Below are 9,895 nucleotides of genomic sequence, written 5' to 3'. Positions count from 1 at the left end.
CTGACAGATCTGGTGGTGTACTTCCTGACAGGTCTGGGGTTTGTGTTCCCCTGACAGGTCTGGTGGTGTACTCACTCTCAGTCCTGGTGGTGTACTCCCTGACAGGTCTGGTGGTCCTGCTTCCCTGACAGGTCTGGTACTAGTTCTCCCTGACAGTCCTGGGGTTTGTGTTCCCCTGACAGTCCTGGTGGTGTACTCCCTGACAGGTCTGGTGGTGTACTCCCTGACAGGTCTGGTGGTGTACTCCCTGACAGGTCTGGTGGTGTACTCCCTGACAGGTCTGGTGGTGTACTCCCTGACAGGTCTGGTGGTGTACTCCCTGACAGGTCTGGTGGTCGTGCTCCCTGACAGGTCTGGTGGTGTACTCCCTGACAGTCCTGGTGGTGTATTCCCTGACAGGTGTGGTGGTCGTGCTCCCTGACAGGTCTGGTGGTGTACTCCCTGACAGGTCTGGTGGTGTACTCCCTGACAGGTCTGGTGGTGTACTCCCTGACAGGTCTGGTGGTGTACTCCCTGACAGGTCTGGTGGTGTACTCCCTGACAGGTCTGGTGGTGTACTCCCTGACAGGTCTGGTGGTGTACTCCCTGACAGGTCTGGTGGTCGTGCTCCCTGACAGGTCTGGTGGTGTACTCCCTGACAGTCCTGGTGGTGTATTCCCTGACAGGTGTGGTGGTCGTGCTCCCTGACAGGTCTGGTGGTGTACTCCCTGACAGGTCTGGTGGTCGTGCTCCCTGACAAGTCTGGTGGTGTACTCCCTGACAGGTCTGGTGGTGTATTCCCTGACATGTCTGGTGGTCGTGCTCCCTGACAGGTCTGGTGGTCGTGCTCCCCCGCCCCCTCCTCTGCTCACTGTGGTCTGTCCTGGATGACGGCTCCGCACTTCACACACTGTCTCTCTGATCGGGGTCTGTAACAAAAGCCGGGTCCCCTCCCCCTGAATTCCCTTCCCATCAGTGTATGGACGAGCCGGCTTAACCCCTTCGTGCCGCAGCTCCAGTAGCAGCAGAGCTCGGGGAGGGCTCAGGCTCTGCCTCTCCCCCATTATTAGGCAGCCCCGTGGATTCTTCTCCCTGAGTTACTAGTGATGCTGTGGAGAGGCTGACGAGGAGTGCAGGAGCGGTGCCACCGAGGAGCTCCCTCACCCTGCTGCCGGTAAGGACGCCGCCACTGGATGTGCACTAACTTGGCAGGTGACTGAAGGTCACCCCGCGGGGAGGCTGCTGTCCGGGGTGCTGCGGGCGGGCACGGGGCGGCAGGTGATGTCCGAGGTACCGAGGACGGATGGAGACTGCTGTGCATGTCCTGGGACACGGAGCAATGGCGGCTTCCTACAGAGGACACCCACGGGCACCACCTCTGCCCACAGTGGGAGACACTGCTGCCTGTGCCCTCTGCGGACCTAGGGGAAGGGGCTGTGGACGGGCAGAGGCTGCACTCGCTCACTGTGCCTATATGCATCACTTATTTACTGGACCTGCATGTGTTTAGTTCTGTTGTTACTGTCCAATATTTATTATTTACTGTACAAATATTTATATATTTACATCTACGTGTTCTATGTGCTGCTCTGTGTGGGAGAGGTGGATGGATCACCTGGTGGTGTGTGTATATATATATACTGTGTGCACATATCTGTCTATAGTGCGCAAATGTATGGAAATATCTATCTATCTATCTATCCATCCATCCATCTATTATCTATCCATCCATCCATCCATCCATCCATCTATTATCTATCTATCTATTATCTATCTATCTATCTATCCATCCATCTATTATCTATCTATTATCTATCTATTATCTATCTATCTATCTATTATCTATCTATCTATCTATCATGTATCTATCCCTCTATCTATCCCTCTATCTATCTATCTATCTATCTATCTATCTATATTATCTATCTATCTATTATCTATCTATTTATTATCTATCTATCTATCTATCATGTATCTATCTATCCCTCTATCTATCCCTCTATCTATCTATCTATCTATCTATCTATATTATCTATCTATCTATCTATTATCTATCTATTTATTATCTATCTATCTATCTATATATTATCTATCCCTCTATCTATCCCTCTATCTATCTATCTATCTATCTATCTATCTATCTATCTATCTATCTATTATCTATCTATTTATTATCTATCTATCATGTATCTATCTATCCCTCTATCTATCTATCTATCTATCTATCTATATTATCTATCTATCTATCTATTATCTATCTATTTATTATCCCTCTATCTATCTATCATGTATCTATCTATCCCTCTATCTATCCCTCTATCTATCTATCTATCTATCTATCTATCTATCTATCTATCTATCTATTATGTATCTATCTATCTATCTGTCTATCTATCTATCCATCTATTATCTATCTATCTATCCCTTTATCTATCTATCTATCTATCTATCTATCATCTATCTATCTATCTATCTATCCATCTATTATCTATCTTATCCATCTATCAATATCCATGTACATGTATACATCATTTTGCACTCACACAGTCAGTGCCCAAGTGTATATATAAATAGATATATGTGTGTGTATGTATATTATATATACGGTGTATACACACGCAGTGAAGTCTTCAGGACAGCAGTACCCCCGTCCTCCTCACTTTTGGAGAAGTTTGCCTCCCTTCCATGCCCCCGCCATTCTCTATGGTGGCGCACCTGATGTGCCATCTCCAGCTCACAGTGATGTGTCTTCTTCCTATGGACCAGGCGACATTTGTGAGATCTCTGCAATTACTGGATTTTTACTTTCAGGCATCCTTTACTGTGGAAATTCCTCTCTACTTGTATGACCTCCCGGGAAAGAATAATAATGTCTCCCTATTGAAGAAGCAGTCACATAACGGAGTGACAGGCAGAAAGAAAGAGCAATTAGGCTTGGCTGTGGCACAGCGTCTCCTGGTATGTGCCATACAATGACGGAGCGGGGTTGGGTGGGCGCAGTGCTGGCTGTACCTGGGAACATCACAGGCTGCCGGCCACATTAAAGTCCTAACTAGACAGACTTCCCTGCCGCCTGGATTCCTGCAGCTCTGGGCACTAATACTGGATAATGACATTAATTTGATTTGCACACCCCACTGCACATACTTCTACGGTGAGGGGGAACAGCAATCAGATCTGTGCCAGTTGGGTTACTCTCATTCTTTATTTATTCATGTGAAAAGTGGAACAAAATGACAAAATAAAGAGTCCAAGCTGGGCCCTGGAAAGAGTAAAGCCCCATGGTTATGTGCCCGGCGTCACCATATGGCACACAATAGGTAATGATGGAAGGGGCATACTCCATACTCTGTGGGGCAGTACTATTAGAGCAGCCGTCTTCTCTTTTTTTCTCCACTCTTCAATTGTCCTTTAAGAAATGGGCACGCTTCCATGTCTCCAGGGAATGCTCTGTCCCTTTGGGTTCTCCAGGAAAACCAATCTGGAGCCATCCGCTCAGTCAAATCCATAGATGCCCAAGAACAAATTGCCATCTGCAGTATATCCCCCATCACGACTTGTCAGCAGGCAGTACTCACACTCTGCCTACAGATATTTAGGATCGCGCCTGCCTTCTATTGTGTCAGTGAGAAACGAAAGGTGATTAAGAGGATTAGGTGGAAATAAAAAAAATAGTAATTAAGAACTTAGTTAAAGTTGATTTTTCAGTGGAAGTGACTGGAGTTCCTCCCACATGGCTCCTATGGGACTGAAGTAATGTTCCAGTCTGATTTCTCTTTGAAGCAAATGCCTATTCCCTAGGGAAATGTGATTCTCCTCTCTCTGCTCCGAGTCTGTTCCCATCAAAAGAGACCCTTTCATTTATTTGACTGCCTTGGATGTGGGTTACTTCTAATTATGCCAGGACATGAGGTTTTCAGCAGCTTCTATTCACAGAATTTGTTTACTATGCACTTGCACAGGATTCTGAAGTTATCTGAATTTTTTAGTAGTCAAACATTGGCTGGAGAATAGAGGCTGTATATACATACACACGGCGTATACAAGGTGCTATTAGGAGAGCATCACAGGCCAAAATGGGACGCTTTCTCTTTTTTTTAGCTTTTTTTTTCTTTTATTTTCTCAGTTCAAAAGCAGCCTTATCAGAACTTGGGCTGCTACACTGGCGGGCGTCCAAATTAGTAAAATAGAGAGCTTTCAGAAATTAAACAGCCAGCGCTTGAAATGCTATTAGTTTGCCATTTACACGTTCCCATTTCCTTGCACTATTCAGGGGAAAACCAGTGGCCATATTCGCATTAGGCGGAAAGTTCTGCATGGTGAATCAATATTCTTGCTGATTAAATGCAGGATTTGCCTTGCTATTGAACGGCAACTGTAGCATCTAAAATGTGTTCCGGCGCAGATAAAATTCAGACTGGGGGGAGTCGCTTCATTTACTTCTTGCTTAGTCATGACACTATTTTCTCGCAGGTTTACAATAGCCTTAGAAATGGTAATAGGTAAATGTGGGGACATGTGAACATACATCATAATAATGAATGCTGATGCCAGCTGCACACAGCTCAGGAAAAGAGCTGACATCCACTATATGCCGCCTTGTTCCATGTTGTCCAGCGTCTCAGTGTCTCCTCTCAGGCCAACCATTTATCTATTAAGGATAATAGCTCCTTCTTTTTTTCATCTTCATGTTCGGGCTGTGCTTTCTGGGTTACAGAGTGAACTGTAATTAATTTATTGCTCTTTCGGCACTGGGGGCAAAGCCAGATGCTCTGCTTTCTCCTGATCTCCTATGGCCAAGTATAAGTTCCTTTGAGAACTATATAATCTTGTCTTGTGACATTGGATGACTTGTGTTTGCCCCAGACATATATATTTCACAATACCAACTGCTAACAAGGAACTAGTCCTCTTTGTAGGGTCATGGCACGACCACATGTACCCAACATGAAGTGGCCAGCTCATCATCTAAGATGAGGTCTGGTGGCTCCAAGCTCAAAGGGCCCATATATAATTCTGCTATCTGGGTGTAATGTTGGCAGCTCCTGCTTCTCCAGCCTCTTTATTTAGTGCCAGGGTCACATTATTCTCTGTGATATTTAATAAGAAACGCTCATATGTTTCAAGGTGAAACTAGAGGTGAGTGTGAAATAGACTCTGCTTTGCTTTAAATTCAATCTCCCTCCACAATGACTGCAGAGACTGATTAATCACGATGATTGTGGTGGATCAGTTCTCTGAGCTGGTGAAAATACAGGTCTGGAAAAGGCAGCTTCATCTGAAGTCTGGCTGATGGAAAGGAGTAATTTGAGGTTAGATGTAGCACTCTCTTCCCACCATGGAAGATTTCTTGTATCTGTGCCCGGGTGAGAGCATTGTTCATTACTTTATAACCAATTTGATGTAAAGTGGTCAGCCTAACATAAAGAAACTCATTTATATGCTGATGGTATTATAGGTCAGTCTAAAGTAAAGTTATCAATGTTTCTCCATAGAATAAACCAGTGCAATATCTACAGTGGGAACAGCAGGGATGTGATTGTATACGCCATGTGCTAGAGGATTTTTTCTGAATTTCTTTGGATGCTGAATCTATTCTTTCACTATGAATGTGTGAACATGGACCTGCATTACTGCTAAGGAAAATCTAAGAAAAATGAGATATTTAGCATATAGAAATGGCCATTTGTATATCTGCCCAGTTGCCCCTTCACGGCATATCTCGTAACTGGGTACCTAACGCTATTCTGAAGCCTCTCCCGTGTATGGGCACGTAGAAACCTGCTATATAGAATGAGATTACCTGTGGCAACTGGGGGAGGGGTGCACGGTCAGAAGGTATGACCCTCTTGATATAGACAAAAAAGCCAAGTTCTACTTTACAGTTAGTGTTCATTCACATGAGCATATTAGAGGTCTATTTGCTGTCTGAAATCAAAATGGGCTGCATATGGAGGGCACCGGAACCAATCCAAGTCACGTGAAAGTGGTACACCCGCATTGATGATTTGCCTGTAACAAAATGGGCAGCGTACTGATGGCACAAGAACCAATGCAAGTCAAGTGAAAGTGCTTACACCCGGACCGATGGTCTGCCTGTAAGAAAATGGGCAGCATATGGACGGCACAAGAATCAATGCAAGTAATTTGAGTCATTACTACCTCTTGTGGTAGGGCTTTCCACAGTCTGGCTGCTCAAACTGTAAAGAACCCTTTCCTATTTAGATGCCGGAATCGCTTTTCTTCCACTCGCAGTGAGTGCCCCCTGGTCCTTAGTATTGTCTTTGGAAGGAATAAGTCATGTGCCAGTCCTTTATATTGACCACACATGTATTTATACATATAAATGAGATCTCCTCTGAGACGTCTTTTTTCTAAGCTAAACAAATCCAACTTTTTCAACCTCTCATCATATAGGAGTCCTTCCATTCCTTGTAGTAGTCTAGTTAGCCGCCTCTGAACAGACTATAACGTCTGATTATCCTTTTAAAAATGCGGAGCCCAATCCTGAATCCCTCATTCTAGATGTGGCCTTAAAGTAATTTATAGAGGGGTAACAATACATTGGGATCCCGGGATCTAATCTCTTTTTTTATACACCCTAGAATCTTGTTTGCTTTTGCAGCTGCTGCTTGACATTGAGTGCTGCTGCTCAGCTTATTTGTAATGAGAATACCCAAGTCCTTCTCCTGTTCTGTAGTCCTGAGTTTACTTCCATTTAATGTATACGCAGTTATAGGATTACTACGTCCTAGGTGCATTACTTTACATTTATCAACATTAAATCTCATTTGCCAAGTATCTGCCCATTCTGACATCTTATCCAGATCTTTTTGTAATATTATACTATCAAGTTCAGTTTTTAATATCCTATATAGTTTGGTGTCATCAGCAAAGACTGACACTTTACTATCAATCCCATCCACAAGGTCATTAATAAAGAGATTAAAAAGAATTGGTCCTAGCACAGATCCCTGCGGCACCCCACTGCTGACTATGGCCCATTTAGAGAATGTTCCATTTATGACTACTCTTTGTTTCCTATCTTTTAGCCAATTCCTTACCCAGTTGCATATAGTTTCCCCTAGTCCTTGCTTCTGGAGCTTCAGTATAAGGCTATTATGTGGTACAGTATCAAATGCCTTTGCAAAGTCCAAATAAATCACATCAGCTGCATTACCAATATCCAGGTTTGAACTTACCCCCTCATAGAACCCCAACAGGTTGGTTAGACACAACTTATCTTGATGAATCCATGCTGTCTGTCAGTTATTATTTTATTCTCTTTCTAATATATATCATTGTATGTCATCTCTTAAAATTCCCTCAAAAACTTTGCATACTACTGATGTCAGGCTTACTGGACGGTAGTTGCCTGGATCTACCCTCTTACCTTTCTTAAATATCGGTACCAAATCAGCAATCCTCCAATCCTGAGGCACCAATCCTGTTACAAGCGAGTCTAAAAAGATGAGATACAGCGGTCTGTCAATTACTGAGCTCAATTCCCTCAATATCCATGGATGAATACCATCTGGCCCAGTTTTTAGATAGTAACTGTATTTAGCCTTTTAGCATTTATTAAATTGTTCATGTAAGAATTGGATCAGATAGAGTGCTTCTCACACTCTGATGAGTTGATGCAGAATATAAATGATATTCACAGTTTGGACATTCAAATGGACATAGATTAAAGTGCAGGAATGGTTGCGATGAAGTAATAAACGTTTTGACCTATCCGGGTCTTGTTCAGAAATGGTGCTCCTAGAAGTGGGTAAAAGGCATTCCCACTCCTAAGTCCTATCTGTCCTGTGGTCAATGTGGGAACTGTCTAGTTACTTAAAAAAGCCGGCGGGTTACCTGGCTATGGTAGCCTGTTAGACCATGCCAAGTGTATGTCATAGTGTCACACTGACAGTTATAATGTATTACAATGTGTATATATTGCAATACATTATACCAGTGATCAGAGTAGTAAAATGGAATGTCCTATCCTGTCCTAGAACTATGTAAAAAAGTGGAAAAAAATTGTAAACATTTAAAAAAAATAATCTGAAAATAAGCAACAAAGAAAATGAAAAAAATATTATACCAATAAATATGTATATTTATGTAAAAACAAAAATTTACAAAAATAAGTAATTTAAAACAGTAACAGAACAGTAAAAATCATAAAAAACTGAGTAAAAACTGACTTCTCATCTTACAGCTGACAAAAAAGTGGAAGAAAACACATTGAAAAAGTCATATTTAAATAAAAAGCATATTATTGAAAATGTCATCTTCTCCCTCAAAACACAAGCTACCATAAAGCTCCATCAGCAAAAAAATAAAAAAGCTATGCTCTCCGAAAACATCAATGCAAAAATATTTTTTTTCTATAAAATAGTTTTTATGGTGTAAGAGCGGAAAAAGATAAAATAAGAACAATATAAATATGGTATCGCTGTATTTGTACAGACCCAAAGAATAAATCTGTCTTATCACTTTTTACAATTCACGAATTTCTGTTTCTTCTTGATTCTGCCACCAAGAAAGGGAATAGAACGTGATTTAAAAATATTATGTGGCCCAAAATGGTACCAATAAAAACTTCAAGTCATCCTGTAATAACAAGCCCTCATATAACTCGGTAGAAAAATTAAAAAAAAGTTATCGTTTCTTCAAAATTCAGTGATGCAAAAAACTTTTATTTTGTAAAAAAAAAAAAAACCCCAAACATTTTTTGTGTGATAGTCGCCAAATCTAAAAAAAACCCTATATAAATCTGATATTGCTGTAATCGTACTGACCTGAGGGATAAAGCCTCTTAATCACTTTGTCCGGACAATGAACAGTGTAAATAATAAATTATTAAAGCTAATTCTTCTACTGTTGTTGATGTGTTTATTCTGCATCCCGAAAATCGCAATATGGCTCAACTCAGATTTATCCTGCGATCTACACTGAGCGCTTACATCAGGGATTATGTGTAAATCTCTGAAAAACTTGATTCAGATAAAATTACCAAAGAAAAATTCACTGTAATAAGGCAGATGGAGTCACTTTGAATTCCTGTCTGGCCTACAGTCTGGCAGTATCCATATTTTTATGCGTCTTTTTGCAGTCAACAACAGAAATATAGGGGGTTTCTACATTACTGGTGGCACAAAGGAAAAGCACTATGGCTGCCAACCAAAAAGAAATGCAGCTAAGTTTGCACTCTCAAATCCAACCCCCCCCCTTCTGAGCACCAAAATTTGCTTAAACCACAGTTAACGCCCACATGTTTGGCATTGATAAAAATGTAATTATGTTTTCTTCGTTGCCCAATAGAATATCATTTTTGACACATCTGTGGTGTCAATATACTCACTACACCCCTAGATTAATTCATTGAGGGGTGCAGTTTTTAAAACTATGTCAGATGTGTGGGATTTCTGCTGTCCTGGCATCTCAGGGGCTTTGCCTATGTGTCATGGCACCCACAAAATGTTCCAGCAGATGCTAAAGTCCAATTTTCCATCTTAGCTTTGTATTGGGCCTCACAAGTTGTTCCCTGTTACATGTGGAATATTGGTGCAATACGCTCTCTGCACTCCTAGATTCATTAATTGAGGGGTGTTCTTTGTGAAATGGGGTCACTTATGCGAGGGCTCTGTTCTTCTGGATTGTCAGGGGCTTTGCCAATGGACATGGCACCCTCAAACCATTCTGTCTAAATCTGAACTTTAATATGGCGCTCCTTCCCTTTTGAGCTTTGTACTATGTCTCAAAAGTAGTTTTCAACCACATGTAGAATATTTGTGAACTCAGGAGAAATTGTATAACACATTTTCTGGTAATGCTTTCCTATCACCCTTTTTGAAAATTAAAACTTTGGGGCCAAAGCAGCATTTTAGTGGAAAATTGTATTTTTTTGTTTTGAAAGCCCAAT

The 9,895-nt window shown here is 41.7% G+C and overlaps 1 protein-coding gene across 2 annotated transcripts in view; it reads left to right on the top strand.

Moving 5' to 3' along the window:
* Positions 1-916: 916 nt before the first annotated feature.
* Positions 917-9,895, top strand: part of LOC142243200 (cadherin-6-like) — a 431,398-nt gene continuing 422,419 nt past the window's right edge. For both annotated transcript variants that reach the window (XM_075314854.1, XM_075314855.1), the window contains exon 1: positions 917-1,153. The gene's annotated coding sequence lies outside the window, so the exon portion shown is untranslated. The remainder of the gene's footprint in view (positions 1,154-9,895) is intronic.

This window comes from Anomaloglossus baeobatrachus, chromosome 6 (assembly GCF_048569485.1).
Source record: "Anomaloglossus baeobatrachus isolate aAnoBae1 chromosome 6, aAnoBae1.hap1, whole genome shotgun sequence".
Classification (NCBI taxonomy): Eukaryota; Metazoa; Chordata; class Amphibia; order Anura; family Aromobatidae; genus Anomaloglossus; species Anomaloglossus baeobatrachus.
This window is presented reverse-complemented; position numbering and strand designations above follow the sequence as displayed.